Source organism: Zalophus californianus, chromosome 8 (genome assembly GCF_009762305.2).
Source record: "Zalophus californianus isolate mZalCal1 chromosome 8, mZalCal1.pri.v2, whole genome shotgun sequence".
Classification (NCBI taxonomy): Eukaryota; Metazoa; Chordata; class Mammalia; order Carnivora; family Otariidae; genus Zalophus; species Zalophus californianus.
Window position 1 is genome coordinate 104,654,513 of NC_045602.1, and position 22,553 is coordinate 104,677,065.

Genomic DNA, 22,553 nt, shown 5'->3' on the forward strand with positions numbered 1-22,553 from the left:
TAATGATGAGCCACCCAGGGGCCCTATGGTTCCTGTTTTGATACCACAGCTATTGCTACTGAATTGAGGGTACTGAATGAATGGAAAACGAGCAAGAGAGAAATGATAAAAACTGTTTAGAGTTACTGAGTATAATAGGGTACCTATAGATACAAACCCTTCTTTTTAATCTATGCAGTTATGGAATCAGTAGCTCATGAAAATATTGTTGGGGCAGCTAAGGACAGACAAGGCTAGAACTTTATTTCCGAGGTTGGAAACTCATGACTGGTTTTGCGAATGTTTCTCTCTCACTCTGGCATGGACAGTGAATATTCTTGACAATGCGTGGAGCCTTCAGAAGTCGGGAAGGGAGTGAACAACTAGGGGATTTAATATGAACCACAAGGTATCATTGCAAGCTTCAGCCCAAATATCACTCATCAGAAAGCCCTGTCATCTCTTGGTATATAAACGTCCTCCTCTTGTCACAATCTGTCAGTCTTCTTCATTGGGCAAGCCCAGTCTTACCGTGGCATGTATAATAAATTCGGCACTTGGATGCCCGGTCTGAGTTTTTGTCCCAGCTCAGGAAAGGCAGGGGACAGCCAAGGGAGACTGGTTCAGACTTGAGGTGAGCAGCTCAAGCAGCAACTAGTTTGCTAGCCAACTAGCAAAATGAGCATGGAGAAGTCCAGGAACCCATTGTTCCCCTAAGCCTCAAATTCTAAGTCAGAAAGTAGCTAGTTTGTGCTGGGTGCTCAGAGCCCAGCCCTAGTGTGATTTCTTCCAGGGCTGCACAGCAACCCGGTTGTGTGTGTGTGTGTGTGTGTGTGTGTGTGTGTGTGTGTGTGTGTGTCGGCGGGGGGGACTTTCCCTTACTAGCCACCGCACCATCTGTACGCAGGAGGCGCCCCTGTGGATGCCACAGACCATTTCTGGGCTGGCTTATTGAAGGATGGCCACACAGAGGTCATAGAGGGGTGTTCTCTAGATTCTTGCTACTCAGTGTGGTAAGAGGACCATCGGCAATAACATCACCTGGGGGATTGTTTAGCTTGTAGAATCTGAGGAACCTGGATTTGCATTTTAATCCTTTGACACATTGAAGTTTGAGAAGCACGGGTCCAGGTGGCAGCAAGGAGGTTAGCGGAAGGATCTGCTTCTCAGCCCCGCCTCCTCCCGTCGCTTTGCTCTCCTCTTTAGCAAAGCTCAGCCCCGCATTGGTCCTGCACAAAATTTCTGCGAACCCCCAGTGTGTGCGTAGGGGGAGTGCAGGAGCTGCCCCGGCGCGGGGATACGGCAACTGGGTGACTGGATTGGCAAGGGGCAGCTTTCTCCGGCTCCGGGCTCCGCAGAGTGGAGACACTCCCCCGACCCTCCCCCTCTGCCGCCCCCTCTCCCGCCCCGCAGCTGCTACTGCCTGCCTCCCGCCGGCTGCCGCGAAAACCCGGAACAGCTGCGTGCGCTCGTGGAAAGTCCTCCTAGGGGCGAAGCCGGGCAGCTGGGCATGCTCAGTAGCTGGGGGAGGCTTGGGTGGAGAGTAGAAAGCCGCGGCTCTGCCTCCCACCCCCTCCCTCTGGCCCCCGCCCCCCTTGCCCCTACCCAGCCCGTAGTAGTTGCCCGGCGTGCGCCCGCCGAGCGCCAGTCGAGACCGGGAACATGGCGCTCCGAGCGATGTAGCCGCGGCGGAGGAGAAGCGGAGGAGGCGCCGCCGCTGCGCTGACAGCCAGCCACCAGGTAGGCAGGCGCGCCTGGCTGGGCTGCCTGGGTGGGTAGCGGCGCGGGGAGGGGCGCTTGCGGGGATGAGCACGGCTCGGACCCCGGGCATCTCGCCTCGCCGGCAGAGGATGCGAAGCGGACATCTGACAGCGCGCGGTTGTGCATCGCCTAGGAGATGCCAGAGGCTGGGGACCGGCGGGTTGCAGGGCAGAGATCCGGGACCGCCCCCACCCCCCCATGCGCTGCCATCCAGCCTGGGCTCTCTGCGGGTCAAATAAAGGATTAGCTTCTTTCTGCCGGGCGAGAGGGCGCGGGGGAGACCCTCGGATACCAGTTCTGGGAGTGCGCTGGTCCCCCGGACCGCCAGCAAGCCCCGCACCGGTTCTTTGTGTATACAGCCGCGCACGCCCAGGGGGGTGCCAGGGTGCCTGTTTCTCCCCAGGAGTGTGGCACATATTGCCAGGGCAGGATTTCCGTATGGTTTTTGTCTCTTGGCAGGTGTGGACTGGAAGATTTAATAGCTGAGCCTTTATGGAGCTGTGTTTTCCTTTGTTACTTGCGTGTGTGTGTGTGTGTGTGTGTGTGTGTGTGTGTGTGTGGATGCGCGCGCGCGCGCGTGGTGGGTTGTAATGGAGAGAGAGAACTTCTCCTGGGCACGGGTGTGGGCAGAGCGTGGAAGAGGATCTCGGTTCCAAACTCTTGTCAAAATCGCCTGTGACGTCGGCCTCCTGGAGGGTAAACTTGAAAAGTCTAGAGATCATCTGTGCCAGGTTTGGAGGAGAAGCGTGTTTGCCCTACTCGAACCCATGTGTGTGTAGCTGGAGGTTTAAACATGGGACGCTAGTTAATTCAACATTAGATATCAGTTAAGGGAATTTGAAGCATTGGGGCTGCCTGTGGTCAAATTAATAGAGAAGTTGGCAGTAAGCCAGGAGCAAGTGTCATCCTTAATAGCTGGTGACAGGTTAGGAGGCTAAATACACTTTTGGGGGAAATTGGGAAACCTTGCACAGGGTTCTACCAAGAAATAGCCATCGGGTCTTAGGTAACTCACAAAATCTCTCAGCACCTCCCTTTTCTCTTCTGGAGTTTGGTGGTATGTAGACACAGTCTCTCTTACCTGAGTCCAGATGGACAAGACACTCTTTGAAAGGCCCCTCCTACACTAGAATTCTATGAAACTGGCACCCCAGAATAACAGCTCTGCCACCTTAAATTTCTGTATCTGTTATATTCAGCACAACTCACTGAGTTAAGGAAGGGAGGTAAATTTAGAATATGCTTTTATTTTTTACTTTAGAATTTAAAGGATGGACATCTGTGACCATGAAGTTTAGAGACACTTTCCTCCATACTTGGAGTATCTATTCTTATGGTCTCCTTAGATGGCAAGAATGAGTCAGTATCATCAAAATGAAATGGGGGAGTGCTTGAGGAAAATGCATTTAAATAAATTAAAGTCGTAAATGTCCAATCTGATGGTAATACCTTGACTTGGAATACATATGTGCAAAGCAGAAGCACTGCTAATGGAAGCAATAGAGTTGATGGCAAGTTTATTGATAGTATTGGTCTTAGAATAAGATTTTTGTGTTCCTCTGAGAAGGGGTAAAGATTGATTATACTAGGTGCCTGCAACTTGGTATTTTGCTAATAAATGTGAGTGTTAATGGCAGGCATTGAAAACACAGTTTGGCAGCTCCTCTCCTTTGTCAGAGTTTGCTTCAACGCTGCAGGTGTGAGAGGCGGGTGTTCCGGGCGTGGTATCTTGGTGATGAGACAGCTGAGTTTGGGCTCTGACTCCTCCATTCTTAGCTTTGTGATCTTGGGCAAGCTATTTAACTTCACGGAGTCTCAGCTTCCTCCCCTGTAAAACAATCCTGGGGACAGAGAGACTTACCTAAATGGGTAGGTGTATGGATTACTCATAAACCACCAGGAAAATGGTGGTGACCCTTAGAAGAGGAAGGGAAATGGATATTTATTTACCCTATACTGTATTCCCTGTGTTAATGCTAGTCAGCCCCAAACAAGTGATCTAACTCTCCAACTGTTAGTTTCCTAGGACTGCCATAACAAATTGCCAAAAACCAGGTAGCTTAAAACAAAACTTATTCTCTAGCGTATTGGAGGCTGGAGCTCCATAATCAGGGTGTAGACAAGGCCCTGCTCCCGCTGAAGCCTCTTGGGGAGGATCCTTTCTTGCCCTTTTCCTGCATGTGGTGGCCCCAGGTGTTCCTTGGCTTGTGGCAACATAGCTCCAATTCCAGCCTCCATCTTCACATGGCTAAGTTCCCCCTTCTTATAAGGACACTATTCAGATTGAATTTAGGGTCCATTGTAATTCAGTATGACCTCATCTTGATTATATCTGCAAAGATCCTGTTTTCAAATAAGGTCACATTTATAGGGTCTGGTTAGGCATGAATTTCGGGAGGACACTATTCAGCCCAGTATGTCAACATGCCTGTGATCTGTGTTTAATGGCCTGATTATTTCAGCATATGAATAGAAGGTAGAGTATTATGTGTTTGGAAAAGACTTTCAAGGTTATTTAATCCAGCTAACATATTTGACGTTTCCCAACCATGGTAAGGAAGAGCAGCATTTACAGGTACTAGGCAAATATCACTTATCTGGAAATCCAGTTGATCCAGGATCTCAGTCTCCTACAGGTGACCTACCTGACATACCCTGTACCAGTGGGGTTCGTTAATGTTGCCTCCTCTCTTTTTGCTACCCCACTGACACAATGCAAACAAACAACAGAAAATCAAATTGAACAAGAAAAATGACAAGAGCAACAAAAACACCCCAGTCGTAATACCTTTCCAATCTTTCTTAGCCTGGTAGATAGCACCACTGTCCATGGTGTTGCTTTAGCCAGACTGGAGAATCGTCTTTGATACCTTCATTCCCTGTGCCCTCTATATCCCAAATCACCCCAAAGTTACATAAATTTGGTCTTCTACATATATCTCTTGACAGATTCTTCTTTCCATCCCTACCACCACACCATCAAATCTCAAGTCATCAACTCTTTCGTGGATCACTAGCATAACTTTCTAGCAAGATCCCTGGCTCCTTGCTTGCTCCCTCAAATCATTCTTCTAGAGCAGATAGGATTGTGTCAGTTTCTTGCATAAAATGCATTCACATACTTGGGACGGGTTCCAAAGACTGAGCCTTGGGTGCTTAGCCAGCCTTGTCTTGGGCATCCCCTCTTGCTACTGTTAACACTGACCTCCTCTCTCTTGAGTATCTCAAGCATTTCCCCTAATATTTTGCCAATACAAACTGTACTCAACCTTCGGGCCTCCTTCGTCTCTCTTCCCCAGCAGCCCCATTCTCCTTATCACCCTTCTAATTTTCTTCCATAGCACTTACCTCAATTTGCAATTTCCTATTTATTTGACTGTCTGTAAACTCTAATGGCCATTTGTTTTATGTCTTGCATGTAGAAGATGTTCAATATTGGCAAATGAGTGAAGGAATGAGTACTCTTACAGCATTTTTCTGTGCCAACTTAAAGATCTGATTTTTTAGAAACTTTTTTTTTTTACTAGTATAAAAAGAGCATTTGAGAAACTCATTCTGATTTCAAAAGAGGAGTATTCCTGGCTTTAACAAATGCATCTTCTAAGAATTGGTTTTAAGCAAACAGTTAAGAATTGAGTCAAAATATTTTCTAGCAACTGTTTTTGTAAAAACACATCAGTCAGTCAACAAACATTTCACAAATGCCTATTGGACATTTTTGCCATGCTCGGCCTTAGGGGGACAACGGGGGAACTAGACTTTTAGCCTTCTAGAGATTAATAATAATAATGTGCAGTAATAACATTTACTGTGCTTCTGTTATAACTAGCTTCTTCTCAGTCCCTATCCCTACTCATTACTAGAGATAGTCCTCCAGTCTTTCCCAGTAACACAACCAAATCAGATGCACGGTAAATACTTCATGAATTAATAATTAGTAGATATTATTATCCTTATCTTTAAAAATAGGAAGCTTGGGCTTATCTGTGGAAAAAGGAATCTGCTCCTGTACAGAAGAGCATGCAATTGTTTTTTGACTATATACAGGTGGGCCCTGTTCTACTTTAAAAAATCATTCTGCCTATTGTCTCTGGGGTTAAAATAAGAGACAAACTGCTCTTTATACAAGAGCAAGTTCCTGGTGTGTTTCTTTTCTTTTTTTTTTTTTTTAAGATTTTATTTATTTTTTGACAGAGAGAGACACAGCGAGAGAGGGAACACAAGCAGGGGGAGTGGGAGAGGGAGAAGCAGGCTTCCTGTGGAGCAGGGAAGCCGATGCGGGGCTTGATCCCAGGACCCCATGATCATGACCTGAGCCAAAGGCAAACGCTTAATGACTGAGCTACCCAGATGTCCCTCCTGGTGTGTTTGTCTTCCACAGTTGTCAAAATTCGTAATCAGCTGTTGAATTGTTTTTATTTGTCCTATTTAATCCAAGTGAGAAGTGACTGAATGTCTCCTTCAGGGCACTTCTGGGTAGTTTTGAAAAGCAAGACTAAGTACCCTGGGGAAAAGAATGTGGTTCAGTTCAGGACTACAAAGTTACATTTTGGATTTCTGGGATGGCCTCAATTTCATGTAATCTTATTTCATGAGAAGTGCTTTTTTTAAAAAAAATAAACATTTAATGCATATGTTTAAGTATAACTTTTCACCCAAGTAACAAAATATTGGACATTGTGTCTTGATTTTGTGTAAAAGTGGTAGATACACAACTGAGTCAACTAAAACATAAACTTCTGTTTCGGTAAGATCGTTAGTTATAAAATTCCTGTTTAAAAATCAATGGCTACACCAAAATGCCAGTATTCACTGACTACAAAATAAAATAGAGAAGGATTTTGTTCATAAATCTACAAAAATATAAACTTAAGAGAAATAGGAAATGTATGTAAAATACTTGGGAATAATAAGAAACATCTAAAGACTTATTTAGAAAGCTGTAAAATTTTACTCAAACACAAAAAAAGAAACGAACAAATGAAGACATACTATTCTTAGGGTAGAAAGATATTATGAAGTAGTTACTTTTCCACAATCAATCATACAGTTTTATTGCTTTGGGATTTGGGGAAGCTTGACGAAATGATTCTAACATCAGTTCACAAGAATTACTACAGGACTATAGTCAGGAAGATTTTGCTAAAGAATATATGTGGCGGTGGGTTACCCTTACAGAAATAAAAATCTGGTCATTGAATGACATTGTAGATGTGTAGTTCTGGTGGAGGAATCAATAGATAGCTCACTGGAATAGAGTAGCCTGGAAACAGGCTCAGGTAGTTTTGGGAAACAGAAGCATTCTGAAACAGTGAAAAGTATTAGACAAAACCAAGGCAACATGCCAAGTAGGTAGAAAACCTTCAACTAAGAACTTCTGTTTACACGATTCACTAAATTCCAAACACATTGATCTGGCAGGTGAGAAACAAAGCTAGAAGAAAATACTTAGGAATTAATGCAAAGAATGGCAGAGCAGAAGATAGCTTTGAATATATTTTAAACTTTCATATGCAAAAATATACAGTTTAAAGCAGAAAATAATCATGGAGAAAAATACAGCAAGCATGACAGAACAGTTAATAGAATAACTGCACTGAAAAACTCTTGCATATCAGTAAGTAGGAAATAACACCCCAATAGAATTGTCCAATTATCTGAAGAAATGATTTGAAAGGATGAAATAAAAAGGCTAATTCACATATTTAATAAATCTTACTATTAACCACAGAAATGCAAATTCAGACAAAAATGAGATGCCATGTTTCATGTATTAAACAAGCAATATGTATGCATATATGTATATCTATATAGAAATACTCAGTACCAGGAGGGATGCAGTGAGAAGGACATTTTCATAACTGCTGGTGGGAGAATTACATGATACAATCTTCTTGGAGGTCAGTTTTAAAAGTCTTTGACAAATGTTTTCAAAGTTCATATTATTTGACACAATCATTTCTCTGGCTTTTAATTTTAATTTTAGTCTCTGCTGAGGAATTAGATGCAGGCAAAAACAATAGAAAAATTACCCTTTAAAACTAAAAATTGGGGGACTCATTAAAGATATTTTAGGGTCCCCAAATAATAGTTACGGAGATATTAAAAGTGATCATTTCAAAGATTATGTAATGATGTGGAACAACTTCAGTTTTAAGTGGAAATAAGCCAGTCTGCAATGATGTGTGTTTCATGAGATGGAAATATCCTATAGGTATGTAAAAGCTGGAACAAAAACAAAGTTAGGCCATGTCTGGATGGTAGAAGTATGGCTTTGCTTTTACCTTTTTTATACCTTTCCGAATCAAGAAAAAAAATTATAGCATTGTCTTATGAATCAGAAAAACCATTATTTTATAAATATGGTAGTGATACACATTCAGGTTATAATTATTCATTTATGTAACACACATTCATTGATTATCTCTGTGTCAGGAGCTCTGCCAAGTGTATCAGCAGTGACTCTTAGTTTACATGCAAATGAAAGAAACTGTCTAACTTGAGCAAAAAGAATTTACTAGAAGGTTATCAGATAGCTAAGAGAATTGCCAGGAACGGGGAAGGGGGAGCGCAGGGCAGAAACAAACAAACAAAAAAACCAGAACAACAACCAAAAAATAGGCTTGCAAGCAAACCAGAACCTAGTCAGCTCCAGGCTCTAAATATCAGGTGCTTAGAGAAACAGGCTCCAGCCAAGAATAGGCTGCTCAGGGCTGGGCCACAGTCTGCCTGTAGTTATACCTGGGCTTGCGCTCCAAACCCCTCTTCCCCACTCAGTCCCCTGGGCATCAGGGAGGGGAAGGCACCTAGATTAGCAGGTCCACTGCCCCCTTTACTAACAAACAAGAAAGATGGGTGATACACAACCAAAACCAAACCAACACAAAAAGGCAATTAAAATGGCCATTACCCCAGGACTTGGAGGCCAGCGGGGTTGAACAGCAGCCAGCTTCCTTCCTTTCTCCTCCTCAGAGAACATCTGAGCTGTAGAATCACAGCTCCTGCAAATTCAGGACACTGTGTGCATGCTGGTCCCTCACCCAGGAGATGCTGTTTTTGCCCAGGGTCAGCAGTGACCTGCCTGCAGATGGGCTTTTCAGACCTGATCTTTGTGGATGGGCAGGAGTTTTGAGGGGAGGTCCCATTCTCCGGTGAGATAAGAACCAGTGGGAAGGATTATCCAAAAACAGTTTCACAGAAGCAAGAGGTATAGTTTGGAAATGGACGGGGGCACCAACACAAGTCTCAGCCTGTTTTATATTTAGCAAGTCCTGTAGTAAGGTTTGAGTTTGGTCCACCATGAATAACTGTGGTCTCCATTCAAATAGCTTGGTACGTAATACCAAACATCCATAGGTAAGTTGGTATTCTTCCCACGGTTCTTGTCATAAACAGGAAATGTCTGTGGCTATCTGGGTACTTTCATGCTCAGGTTCATGTTGCTTTTATAATTATTTATAAACTTTTCCCTGAGGAAAGACTTGCAAATGGAAGGGAAAAAAGGAAATTGTTCTTCAGTTGCACTAATAATAGGACCGAGAAAATCTTAAATTACTAGGAGGGTTCGCCACCCCCCCCTCCGCCCCGGGCATTGCCCTGCAAAGAGCTCAGCTGCTCTGTCCCCCAGCCTCTTTGTACCTGCACAACCACACCCCTCCGTACCAATCAAAGAGCCCATGTGCCGCCTTGGCCACCTCTGTGCTGTGCTGTGCATACCGAGGTCGTGGATTTCCCTGCTCAAAAGGCTCCTGGGCCCAAGGGTGGCTGAGGAAAGACTGTTCCTGGGATGTGTGGCTGGAGCTGGGACAGGAGGATATTGTAGTCCACGCACAGATGCTGGAGGTTAGGGTAGAAAGAGCAAGAGGACCGGGCAGAAGGCTGGTGCTCCTTACTTGGCTGTTTTCTGGAACTCAAGAAATCTGAATTTAAACTTGGCTTCTAGGTTGCTATGAAGGCATATTTGTCAAGCTAGGCAGATAGAACATGTTTAACAATTTTTAGCTTGTTTTATCATATTTGAATGTATAATAATTAAGACTCCATTTGTGCTTTTGCCCCCTCAAATGTTAGGCTTGGGCCTGCTCAGTTAAGTCTTTTAGAAAGGTGATACTCAGTTGTACACACAACACACACACACAGTTAGCTACTTGTGCAGCAACAATACAGATCAGAAGAAAAGCGGATTGCACTCCTGTGATTATATCTAACATATTGAACAAGATGCATTAAATCCTCATCCCAGTATTTTCCCTGTATATCTTAATTAATCTTCATAAGAGCTCTATAGGTCATTCAAGGCAAACTACCCTGCAGTTAGGTAGGGTAATGAAGAGGAGTCAAACTCTGGCTCATCGAAATCCGGTGTCAGTAGATAAGGAAAGTTTTGTTTGGAGTCCTTGGACCTTCAATAATGTACAAAGCACTGGATTAATCAACCCATTCTGACTCTCCAATCCTCTGATTCAGCATTTCTGTTCATGCAAATTTCCCCATGAAAAGGGAAAGTAAATGCATTGGTGGCCTTGCTGTGTCCAGTGTTATGATTAACCAAATGATCAAAAGCAAAAATCAATATCTGGTTGCTTGTATAAGAAGCACATTTGATTAACATTTTTTTAAAAAAGATTTATTTATTTATTTTGAGAGTGAGAATGAGATAGAGCACATGAGAGTGGGGAGGGTCAGAGGGAGAAGCAGGCTCCCTGCTGAGCTGGGAGCCCGATGCGGGACTCGATTCCGGGACTCCAGGATCATGACCTGAGCCGAAGGCAGTCGCTTAACCAACTGAGCCACCCAGGCGCCCTTGATTTACATTTTAAAACTGATGTCAGGAGATTCCCTTTGCCCGTTTTCAAGGGAATTGTCACTTAGGTCATTGATGAAGGTAAATTAGCAGTGAAGAGTACCTTTATTTTTCCTATAAAGCGCTGGTTCACAACCCCAAGCATCCATTTCCCTACTGTCCGACTGAATCAAGAGGACTTTATCCAAGCGTTGGTTCCATCACTCCTTTGATAAGTTATGGAAGGAGGGAGAGAGGATGGGCATGAGCTCACTCACTCACACCTTCAGTCCCAAATATAAATTCTATGACAGAGTCAACAATTGTTAGCTTCACTTTTCAAATTCAAGGTTGACATACTATTTAAGAAACCCTTTAGCCGTTTTCTGGATGGAACTTGACCCCTTTGCTTCTAAGGATGATCATTTGAGTCATGCAAATAGATATTTGTATAACACACTGATTTTTCAAACTAAGTTGTTCTTAACCATCAGCTGAGTTGCCCACCTGCCTAATTTAGTTGCACTGCAATTTACTGACCCAGGAAAAAAACTTCCTAGCAGTGAAGACTAGAAAACTTCATTTGTTTAAAAGATTCTTCCCCCAAAGTAGAGACAGTTGCTACATGGGGATGATTTAATCTCTAAAAATATAAACAGTGATGGGGGGGATTGGTGGTTAAAGGGAAAAAAGTCTTAAACTGTAGCGTTTTCTTTTTTGTCTAGGCTTCAGACACATGGAAACAAATAACAAAAGGAAATTTCCAATAGTATTTGCGTGTAACAGCCATTAGTGACTGGAGTTAAATAGTAGTTTGTTTTACCCCCTCATATCCAAGGAGTCCCTAAATCTCATCTACTTTCTCGCTTATGCCCTATCCCTGTCCCCACCACCACTTCCATAGCATCTCTCAATTAGACCTTGTGTCAGCCTCTTTGTTCTGTCTTCATTCCCACCTCAAAAGGAACATTGGATCACCTGCTTACCACCAACCCATTGAAAACTTCTATCCAGGTACCGCCCCCCACCCTACCTCATCCCCCCACCCCCCAAAATCATTTTCCACCTGGTTTTGGGTTACCCCTCTCAAAGCAGTCATCACAGCGTTTTGTAGATGTTTTCTTACTTGGTTCCCTTCTTGTACAAGACTGAGAACTCTTCTAAAGCAGGTAACTTGTCTCTTGGTGCCTGTATCCCCAGTACCGAGCTTTATGCATACGTACGTCAGGTCTTCGATAAATGTTTGTGGGAGGAAAAAAATGTTTGTTGGTAAATGCATGTTACCTAGGCTAAAAAAATGAGTCAAGATGCAAAAGAGTAATGCCATGGTTTAAAATTCTGGGTTGGGACCCAGCAATGGTCTAATCCATTTCCTTAATACTAGCATGGAACTTTTTTTTTTTTTCCCCCTCCTCCTTTCTATAGATGAAAAACATACGGAAAGAAAGATTAATCTTCTGTTTCTGGTTAGAGACAAATTTTAATATTGGATGTGGGTATAAAGTAGACCTTCTAAATACATTGAAAAGAGAGTAAGGAAGAGGGGCGCCTGGGTGGCTCAGTTGGTTAAGCGAGTGCCCTTGGCTCAGGTCATGATCCTGGAGTCCGAGGATCGAGTCCCGCATTGGGCTCCCTGCTCAGCGGCGAGTCTGCTTCTCCCTCTGACCCTCCCCCCTCTTGTGCTGTCTCTCTTTCATTCTCTCTCAAATAAATAAATAAAATATTAAAAAAAAAAAAGTAAGGAAGCAAACCATAAGCGAAGAGCCAGTTTTCCAGGAATAGAGTAAATAGACTGAGCTTCTTAAAAAATATTAAGAATAGTTATTTCATTACTAGACGTAACTTACACTTCTCTGATGTCTCAAACCTGGTATGAATATGCGCAGCCAATGATGCTTGAATATTAGTTGGTATTTTTTATGGGAAGCTGGGGTTTTAGTCACTTCTGCTCTGGTCTTTGGTACCACGTGTTTCCATAGTAACAGAGGCACTCAAAAATGAGAAAAACCAGGAAGGCTTGGGAGGGAAATGAATCAAAGTAAGTGGTTCAAGTAGGGGGTTCCCCAGTGTGGGACCAGGGTCTCATCAGGCTTCTGGTCACAGATACTTGTGGCAGGATGCCCAGAGAGAGAAGATTCTAGGGTGATAACTGGACGGGATTTTAAAGGCAGTGTATAGATAACACTGACAGCAATTACTATGTTGCCTTCAGCTTGGATTCCTGTGGAGGGTACCTGCATGGCCACATTAGCAGTCTACACCGGTTGAAAGAAACACTCAACACCCAGAGCCCACTAACAACTAGGAATCAGGGAACACGACTGGAGACTTTTACTATCTGCAAAATATAGTTGAGCTATCCTTTTAAAGCTGGAAAGTGTGGGGGAGAACACTGTGAATTAGGTACTAAACATTTGACAATGCCATTTTGGAGCAGAGTCTTGTGGCCTAGATATGTTCCGTTTGGCACTCATAGTGTGAAATTTCCCCTAAAAATTCAGGTTTCTTCTCTTAAGAAAAATACACGAAAAACCTGATATATACACAAACACAAAATTTGGCAGTCCTGTGTTTTCTCATGGCACCCATCCACTGTAGCTGAGTAGCAGTTGCCTCCATCATAGGTAATGGAGTCTTCATTTTGTCACAGTGTCCATCACTCCCTGTGGGATCCCATCAGGCCATTTTAATTGTTTATGTTGCTGTCTTGTCCCTTGAAGCCTTTTGAATTTATCATCTTTGGATTACAGGGGAGGGTTGCTTTATGGTTTTGAGTCATTATACAATGTTCCTTCTTCATCTCATTTCCTAAAAATATAAGCTTATTTGTTTAATAATTATAAGGCAAATGAGATTTCACAAAGATACATTTTTACAATTCCATCCTAGGGAAAGAAATATTGAGTAAAGCCTTCTTAATATTTGGTGGGAATATTTGCATAGTTAGGCTTCAGCAACTCAACTTCAATATTTTTGCAATACGGGATAATTATTAAAAACTTCCTCATGTGTTCCATTTGAATTAAACCAAAATAGAAAAGGATATCATATGGTCTCGAGCTTGCTGGAGGTAGGGATTATCAAAACTCAGAAGGATGCTATCATATTTCATATGATACCATCATCTGGAAAATATAAAACATTCAGATTGCAAATATGCCCACAGAAGTGAAGTAGAACCTTATAAATGATATGCACTCTATAGAATAGCTGGAAGAATCTCAAAATCAATATTGGAATCACCCAGGGCGACTGAGAATAATGCTATCACTGTACCTTACTAAAAAGTAATGAAAAACAAATGAGATAGAAAATTCCAGAGTTGTCCCTAGAGTTACTATTTGCTTGAGATAGGAGAGCGAGAGAAGACTTTAGAAAGTGGCTTTCCAGTTCTTTTCAGACCTCAACCTGATTTTAATCACAGAGCATGGCCTGCCTGTCGAAGGGGGCTTTCTTTCCTAGGTAAACCAGGGTGTGCAAGGACTGTCGATGTCACTATAAAACAGAAATCTTTGGTTCCAAGTTAATCACTTAAACTAGTAGGATTAAAATAAAGATAACGATCTTTTAGGGTGGTGCCTGCTTGCTTCTGCTTTGTTTTTTGGTTTTTGGGTTTTTTTTGACAGGCTATATAAAAAGGCTTAAAGGATACAAATTTAAAAATAGGATAAAAATAGATATGACCATTCCTAACTAGTCATTCATTTATTCAACAGACATGCATTCAGTACTGCTGTGTTTACTGGGGTGGCCCTTCAATGAACATAGATAAAATCCCTCCTCTGCAGGGAGAGACAGTAAACAATAAATTAAGAAACGGATAGAAGGTTGGAAGGTGATCGGTGCTTTGAAAGAAATAGAGTGGGATAAAGGGTTAGGAAGTGGGTGGGATGGTGGCAGGAAAGAGTGCAGTTTTAAATAGGGGGGTTCTGGATAGGCTTGTTGAGAAGGTGACGTTGAAGGAGGGAACTACCCATGTACATCTACCTTGTCTTGTGGATGGGAAAACGTCCCCGCGGAGAGAAGCCAGTGAGCAGTCCCCAGGGTACAGTGCCTGGCTTGTGGGAGGAAGTGCAGGGAGGCCAGCATGGCTGGAACAAAGTGAAGGCGGGTTTGGAGCCAGCAGGGACACCTTAGTCTTTTCTCTGAGCAAGATGGGGGGGGCGGGGCGCCACTGGAAAGATTTGAGCAGAGGCCAGGATCTGACCTATTTTACCAGGAGTCTGGCTTCCCTGTCGAGAAGGGGAAAGTATGAAAGTGGGCAGACTGATCAGGGGAACACTGTGATAATTCAGGCGAGAGAGATGGTGGTTTGACCAGACTTAGAGCCGTGAAAGTGGTGAGTTGTGACCCAGTTCTTGCATATTTTGAAGGTGGGGTTTCCTCAGGATTGGGTACAGGTTATGAGAGAAAGAGAGGAGTCAAGGATGACTCCAAGGTTTTTGACCTGAGCACCCAGAAGAATGAAGTTGCCTTCACCTAAGGAAGGGAGGACTGTGGGAGAAGGAGGTTTCTGGGGGTAAATTAGGAGTTTAGTTTAAACAGTGGGCATCTACTTCTGATGGAAATGTTGAGTAGTTTGTAAGTCTAGGGTTAAGGAGAAAAGTCTGTGCTGGAGGTAGAGATGATGACCTCACCAAAGCAAGTGAGTTTAGACAGAAGGAATCCAAGAGCTGAATCTTGGGAAATTCTCCAATTAAGAGTTTGGGTGGGGCACTTGGGTGGCTCAGTCATTTAGCGTCTGCCTTCAGCTGAGGTCTTGATCCCAGGGTCCTGGGATTGAGGCCCATATCGGGCTCCTTGCTCATCGGGAAGCCTGCTTCTCCCTCTCCACTCCCCCTGCTTGTGTTCCCTCTCTTGCTGTGTCTCTCTATGTCAAATAAATAAATAAAATCTTTAAAATAAAAAAAATAAGCCTTCTCTGAATATCTATTTCTTAAAAAAAAAAAAAAATTGGGGCAGTAGAGGTGGATCCAATAGAACCAGCAGAACCAGCTCCTCTAGAATCTACCCAGTCACATATATGGTGGTTGACGGGCTGTACTTTGGGGTGATGGGGCTGAATGGGTCATGTGACCCTGATCCTCAGCAGGCTACCCTCAGCCTGTTCCCATGCACCTGAGCAGGGATCCAAGAGAAAAGGGAAGCACACAGACATCTTAAGGCCCAGACTGGGAGAAGGTACATGGTCACTGTAGGCACATTCTCTTGGTCAAAGCAGGTTTCAAGGCCAGCCCAGATTTAAGGGGTTGGGAAGTGGATTCTATTTAAAGAAAGTTGCTGCACAGTCACATTGCAAGGGCTGTGGACACAAGATGGAGATTTTGCATTCCAGTTTGCATATGATTGCCTCTTTGCATATGATTGGCCTCTTGCAAGGAAGGACCCTCACAATTTTTCATTTGGAAATAGAATTTTCATTTCGGGTCAAACCTCAACCCCATTCTTGAGCTGCTGAGGACACTGTTACTGCAGCACTGCTAATTGTCCAGATTTTTCTTGGTGAAAATAGCTTTTCATGCAGTTACATGTTGACAGAATTTGAACCAGAGCTCTGTCTCTTGCAGTTTTAATAATTCCCAAGATGAAGTTATGGCACATAGTAGGTGCCCAAGAAGCTATTTATGTGGTTGTAAAAAGAAAAGCTATACTTCAGAGTAAGAACAATGGTATTTACCATAACAAATTATTTGAGCGCGTATTACTTGCCAGGTATTCTTATAGGCATTATGTGCCCTATCTTATTTAATCCTTCCAATGGGCTTATAAATTAGGTGCTGCCATTATTGTCATTTTATGACTAGAAACTGGCAGATGCCCATCCAGGAGCAGATCTTCCTTGCTGTATTAAGACTATTCTCCCGCAAGTATAAAAGATGAGGGCAAAAAGTATTAAGTTCTGAAACCTAATTCCTCTGTCCTCCTCTGTTTTAGGTTGGGTTCCCTCCCCCACCCCCTCCGCAAACAGACCTTGAGTCAAGGATTCAGGAAGAAAGTAGTTTATTTGAAAAATTACAGGCACATCATTAGGAGAGAGGGGGAAGTAACGTAAGGAAGGAAAATCTACCAAAATTGGAATTTACTACTGGAGGAACTGGAAATGGTGTATAACTCATGCTTTAGAATTAGTCCATAAAAAAGGAAGAGCTGAGATATTTATACACTAACTTCCATCTGTAACTGGTTGAAGACTGTACCCAGGGGATGTTAATTCATCTGTATTTCCAACCTTACATTCTGTCAAATTCCTTTTGGAAAAAGCTCCTAGGAACACAGATACAGGCAGTTGGAAGTCAGTAGGCATATGGGCAGCATTAACAGGCTCGGTATATCCATACCTGGTTTTTCCTTAGCATGTGCCTGCAGAACTTCAGAGGTCATTGTATTTTTTGTTGTTGTTTTTGTTTTTTTTAAAAGGCTATCTTTTGCTAGCCAACTGTGAGTGTATTGATTGGATCATCTATTAACATAGACAAAGACACCACATGTACAGTGGGTAAAAAGACATTGAACCAGAGGTAAGTTGCTCTCATAGTCATAGTCATTCCAAATGAATGCAGTAATATAACTGTTGGTACTGATTTGGGGTCTTAGGTAATTAAACATGCAGTTGTTAAATGTATCTGATATTGAAAAATGAGACAGAAGTTAAGACTACAATTGACCTTGTAAAGCAGAGGATAAAATATTCCCCAGGAGTAAATCATTTACCCATGTAATGCAATTGCATTCTTGTGGGGCACTGGTGGACCAGTTGGTAAGCCATCTCCTCCAAGGCATTAATGGAACTCTGTGTCCCAAATAATGTATTTCATGCCACGATCATTTTTTAGTGGCAGATAACATGAAAGCAGGAAAAATTTGGAGAAAATATAATAAAAGTTATATCTGTTGGCATGAATAATAAAAATGGTCTTGAGTCTGGGCCTTACTAGAAACCCCAAACCAGGGGCAGCTGGGTGGCTCAGTCGTGAAGCGTCTGCCTTCAGCTCAGGTCATGATCTCGGGGTCCTGGGATCGAGCCTCACATCGGGCTCCCTGCTCCATGGGAAGCCTGCTTCTCCCTCTCCCACTCCCCCTGCTTGTGTTCCCTTTCTCACTGTGTCTCTGTCAAATAAATAAATAAAATCTTTAAAAAAAAAAAAAAAACTCCAAACCCAAAATAGTTTTGCATAGAGAAAGAAGAGGGTGTAACACATATGCTGAGGGCAGAGAGACAAGGCTTAGTCATATTTATATATGGGTATACAGTAAACGTTAGTACATTTTAACTGGGTGTTGAAATGTACTTGATCAGCAAGAAGTGAGGAATGGATACTGGGCAGGCAGTTAGCAGCCTGTAGTGGGGTTTCAGAAAATAACCCAGATGTTTCCCTTGATGAAAATTATCAGTTGGAGTGGTTTGGGATTGTAGGGAAGGTGTTTTAAAATTGGCCATCTGCCTCAAACAGTGTGGTGCAAGAAAGGGATCCGAAGTTGATGAGGTCATATCAGTGACCACACCAGGATATTCAGGCTCAGCAGGTCCCAAACCATTGCACTTTTAAAATAATGTCTAAGCCTTGGATTTAAGGTATGGTTTTGAGAAACTCATCATCATTGGTATAGCAAGGAGCCCTCTAGGTTTCTTTTTCACAGCAGACGGCCCCTTGGATGCTAGAGCTTCCCACCAGGAATGGCAGAAACATGTAGAGTCCTTTTGTAATTTCTGGTGTGCCTAAAAGGTGTAAGGAGGAGAAATCTGAAGAGAGCTATCAGACCAGGAGGAAGAGTGATCCTCAGTGGCTTTGGATCATCAATATTGAGCCCTTCTTTACCATCTTTGGTTGCTCTAATTATTGAATCCCTGAGGGTTATAGTTTTGCCCTCCCCTATTCAGAACTTTAGGGCTCATCATTCAGTTCCTTTATATTCGGGACCTCTGTGTTGTAAAAATTCAGGGGCACAATTCACCTGTGGTTGATATGAATGGCGCCTCCTGGTGGTGTAGTCCACAGCCTGACCGGCCTCCTCCTGCAGTGACAATGCTTAAAATGTCCTAGGTTTGGTCCCAACTTGGTGGAGAGGATCACCAGGCCTTGCAATCATGTGTTTCCTGTTCCCTTTCCCTCTCCCTCCTGGTGGACTGGAAGAGGCTTGAGGGAAGAAGCTAGACTTCAGGTATTTATAATCAAGCCTTTCACATGGCACCCTCTGTGTTAAGTTGCTCAATGCATCTTTAGAAAATACACGAATGAGGATAATGCTGTGACTTGGGAGGTTTGATGAGGTGTTAGGCTCCGTGTGAAATATTTTGCCTGTTGATGTTCCTTAATCCAAACAGCCACCATGTTGGGTATTTTCAAGAACTGGTCATTGATATAGTGGGGAGGTGAACCCAGAGGACACCTGGAGGAGTAGCCAGGAGGACGGGTCTAGAAGAGGACAGGATGGGATTATTCCAGGGAAGCTTGGTGGTGGGAAGCTGAATGTTCTTGTTTGGAGCCTTTTTATCTTCAAAGACGGGGACAAAGTGACCTCAGTTTGAGGAGGCAGGTTGTGGCAGTCATGACAGTGGCGATCGCAGTTTTAAGGAGAGTAGAGAAAGTATGCACTGGTCTTTGCAGAAATTCAGAGAGACTTCGTTGCTCAGAGACCCTAGCATTTCCATGTCTTTCCATTAATTTCCATTAATGAAACCATGGCTGCGAGTGAAAACTCTAAGTGCACATATTCTTTGTATCTTCCAAAAATAGGAGTTTGGCGCATTTAATTAGATTCTAAAATAAAAGCAGAGAGGCTTTGTGCACATAGGGAAAATTTAAATTTTGTCAGATGCATTTAAAGAAAATAAGCATTACTTCTACTGATTTCTAACTTGATTCATTTTCATGAAAGGTGGTATTATGAGGAAATACTGAATGAACTCCCTATAGGCTAAAGTTGTATTTGCAGCCTGATGCTATGGGAAGCACAGACTGAGTGTCTTCAACCAGATTCTTTTGCTTGAAAAAGACTCAACTCAAAGAGATTGAGCTCAAAGTGTACCAAGCAAAATAGGACTCTACTGACCTGAATAGTCAAAATGTCCAGGGGTACATCTGGATCAGGAGCTCAGAAGTATTATCGTGGTGCCATTTCTTGCTGTCTCCCAGCTGTGTATGTTTCTGGGTGGGCTTCATTATCAAGCAGGTTCTCCCATTTTTTTTTCTGGCAAGATGGCCCCCTCCAGCTTTAGGTTGAGATCCTACTAATGTTAAAATGCAGAAAATGCTTGCCGACCGAAGAAGTCCAACAAAATCTCAGGACTGGATTTCAGTGTTAGTTCTGTGGGTCACATGAAAGTGCCTCTTCCTAGTCCCATTTCTTGGGGGGAATGTATTACCCTTTGGCCCCACTTGAGCACAAACCTATCCCCAGAGTCAGAAGTCAGAGTGAAGTTACTTTCTCCCAAACTACCTGGACCATGAGTGAAGCGGGTAGAGAGAATTCATAAGGAACATCAGGATGTTGTTATCAGAAGCAGGAACAATAGATGTAGTCATGAAAAAAAATTTTCCTTAGAATGGATAAAAGTAAAATTGACCATTGTAATTCTATTACCTACAGAGTTTTTCTGGCCCAGTGAAATTTCTCTGGTCACGTGATTTTGACAGCTCTAATTTATTGGACTAATTGTATTTAAAAATTTCTATTTTTCCTGGAAATGAATTAGCTTCCAAAGACACCATACATGGATTCTTTTTCCTCATCCTCTTATGCTCTTTGCTTTTTATCTTTGTGTCCCAATTTTGCCATTGTACTGCTGCTTCTATTTTGGAAACTTGGTAAGAAATAGATTTGTGTGCATATACTGATTTAGTATGAAATTAAAATGAAAAGTCATTTGCATATTCAGAACCTAACTTAATGGGAAGAAAATCAGTGATAATTGCAACCTAACTGTTTCTTAGGGAAATAAACGTACGTGGGTTAGTGGGGACATAATGTCCTACCAAACTATCATGCAATGTATGCACTCAAGCCCTCAACCTCTCCTGATATTTTGTCTTTGGTTTTATCACGCAGAGCATATTTTCTCTCCATGATTTAAGTGACTGGGTATCGCAATGCCCTGTATAGCTTCATGTTTTGTTAGGTCTGTTGAAATTTTGGACAGGACAAGTTAGAAAGCACCTTTGGTAACCACTCTGTTATTATTTAGTTGAAATGATGTACAGTACCCTTGTTTGTATTATTTCTACAGTCCTCCTGTCGGCCTATGTTCTATTTAACCGTGTACACCTACCATTATGTTGGTTTTAGATGTCTGTGCATTCTTGAGAGAATGGCAAACTTAGAATCCCATCTGATGATTGTCTTCAGCCCCACTGAAACCATAATGTTTTCAGTCTTTTCCATGGAACATTGTCAGATACGTTATGGTAAATTCATCTGCCATTCAGAGATTAAACAGCAGTGGCCTTCAGAACGTCAGGTCTGTGTGCATCTGTAGGTATATTCGCTTTCCCTGACATGGTTTGTATTGTTCTTGCAGATAGTCAGTCTTCTAGAAAACTCTGCTCTGTGAGCTGCTATTACCAGGTTGATGGATTGGCAGTTCCGGATGCCTCGCTTTCCCCTCCTTTGACCTCCTTTTGGGTCACCTTCTTGAAAAATCTGTATGTCCCTGCACTTTCTCCTCCAGAGATGAGAAAATTGAGGCCCTCCTTCTGGGGGTTTGGGGAGGAATTCTTGCCCTGGGACAATTTTTCTCTAGACCAAAGAGCAGAAAGACCATTGAGTAGAAAAGAATTTTTATGTGACAGAGGTAAGCTGATGACCCCAGTTGCTCTGTGACCACGTCGGGAGGAGGGTCCTGCTACTGGAGTCTGGTTGTGTTTGGCCCTTACCTGGTTCAACCTCATTAATTCAGAATTGACAGTTGGGGAATTTGATGTAAGTCGTAGGGGCCAACCTGCTGTGTAACTCTGTACTAGCCATGACCGTTAACCAAGCAAAACCTCATTAGTAAAAAGGCACTTTGCATAGTGGGTAAGACATTGGATCCTGAGTTGGGCACATGTGGGACCATTGCAAGCTATGCAAATTGACCCAATTGATTAGTTACTCTGAGCATTGATTTCCTAAGCATTAAAAAAATATATGACTGTTAGTAACTCATTAGGGTTGCTGTGGGTTGGCAGCATCCCTGACCCCAAATGTGACTCTGGTTTACTTTCTACACATTTTTTTCCCCCACCATATGAAATTATCTCCTTCAGTGATGTGTTTATTATTTATTACTATTTCAGGGTGCCTGGGTGGCTCAGTTGTTGAAGCGTCTGCCTTAGGCTCAGGTCATGATCCCAGGGTACTGGGATCGAGTCCAGCAGGGAGTCTACTTCTCCTGCTCCCTCTGCCTCTCCCGCTGCTTGTGTTCTCTCACGTTCCCTCTCTCCCTCTCATCAATAAAATCTTATTACTGTTATTTTTTTACTTTATTATTGCTTTCCTCCTTAACCATTAAAATCTCTTCCCTACAAGGTCAAGGACCTTGTCTATTTTGTTTAGCCCTCTATCTCTGGGGCCTGGAACATCTGAGGGGATCAGTACATATGTGTTGACTGAATGAATAAACCGTGCTTGGCACAGAGCAGGCACACTCGATAAATGCACATTGTCATTTGCTGATAGCTGAGGCTCTTCTGTGTGGAGACTTGAATCTTTCTTTGGGATACAAGTTTTGTTTTTTTTTTTTAAGATTTTTAAAATTTATGTATTTTTTGACAGAGACAGACAGAGAACAGGAACACAAGCAGTGGGAGTGGGAGAGGGAGAAGCAGGCTTCCCGCCGAGCAGGGAGCCTGATACGGGGCTCGATCCCAGGACCCTGGGATCGTGACCCGAGCCAAAGGCAGACGCTTAACAACTGAGCCACCCAGGCGCCCCACAAGTTTTTTGTTTTTTTTTTTTTTTGATTGTACGGATTTAAAATTATACTTAGAGTTTGAAGCTGTAGTGGTTTTGAGATGCCACATCTACCACAAACTGTTAGTATATTGAATGCCCT

At 42.9% G+C, this 22,553-nt stretch overlaps 1 protein-coding gene across 1 annotated transcript in view; it reads left to right on the forward strand.

Moving 5' to 3' along the window:
• Positions 1–1,288: 1,288 nt before the first annotated feature.
• PAK5 (p21 (RAC1) activated kinase 5) overlaps positions 1,289–22,553 on the forward strand; it is a 303,256-nt gene continuing 281,991 nt past the window's right edge. Inside the window, exon 1 of the mRNA XM_027623712.2 lies at positions 1,289–1,719. The gene's annotated coding sequence lies outside the window, so the exon portion shown is untranslated. The remainder of the gene's footprint in view (positions 1,720–22,553) is intronic.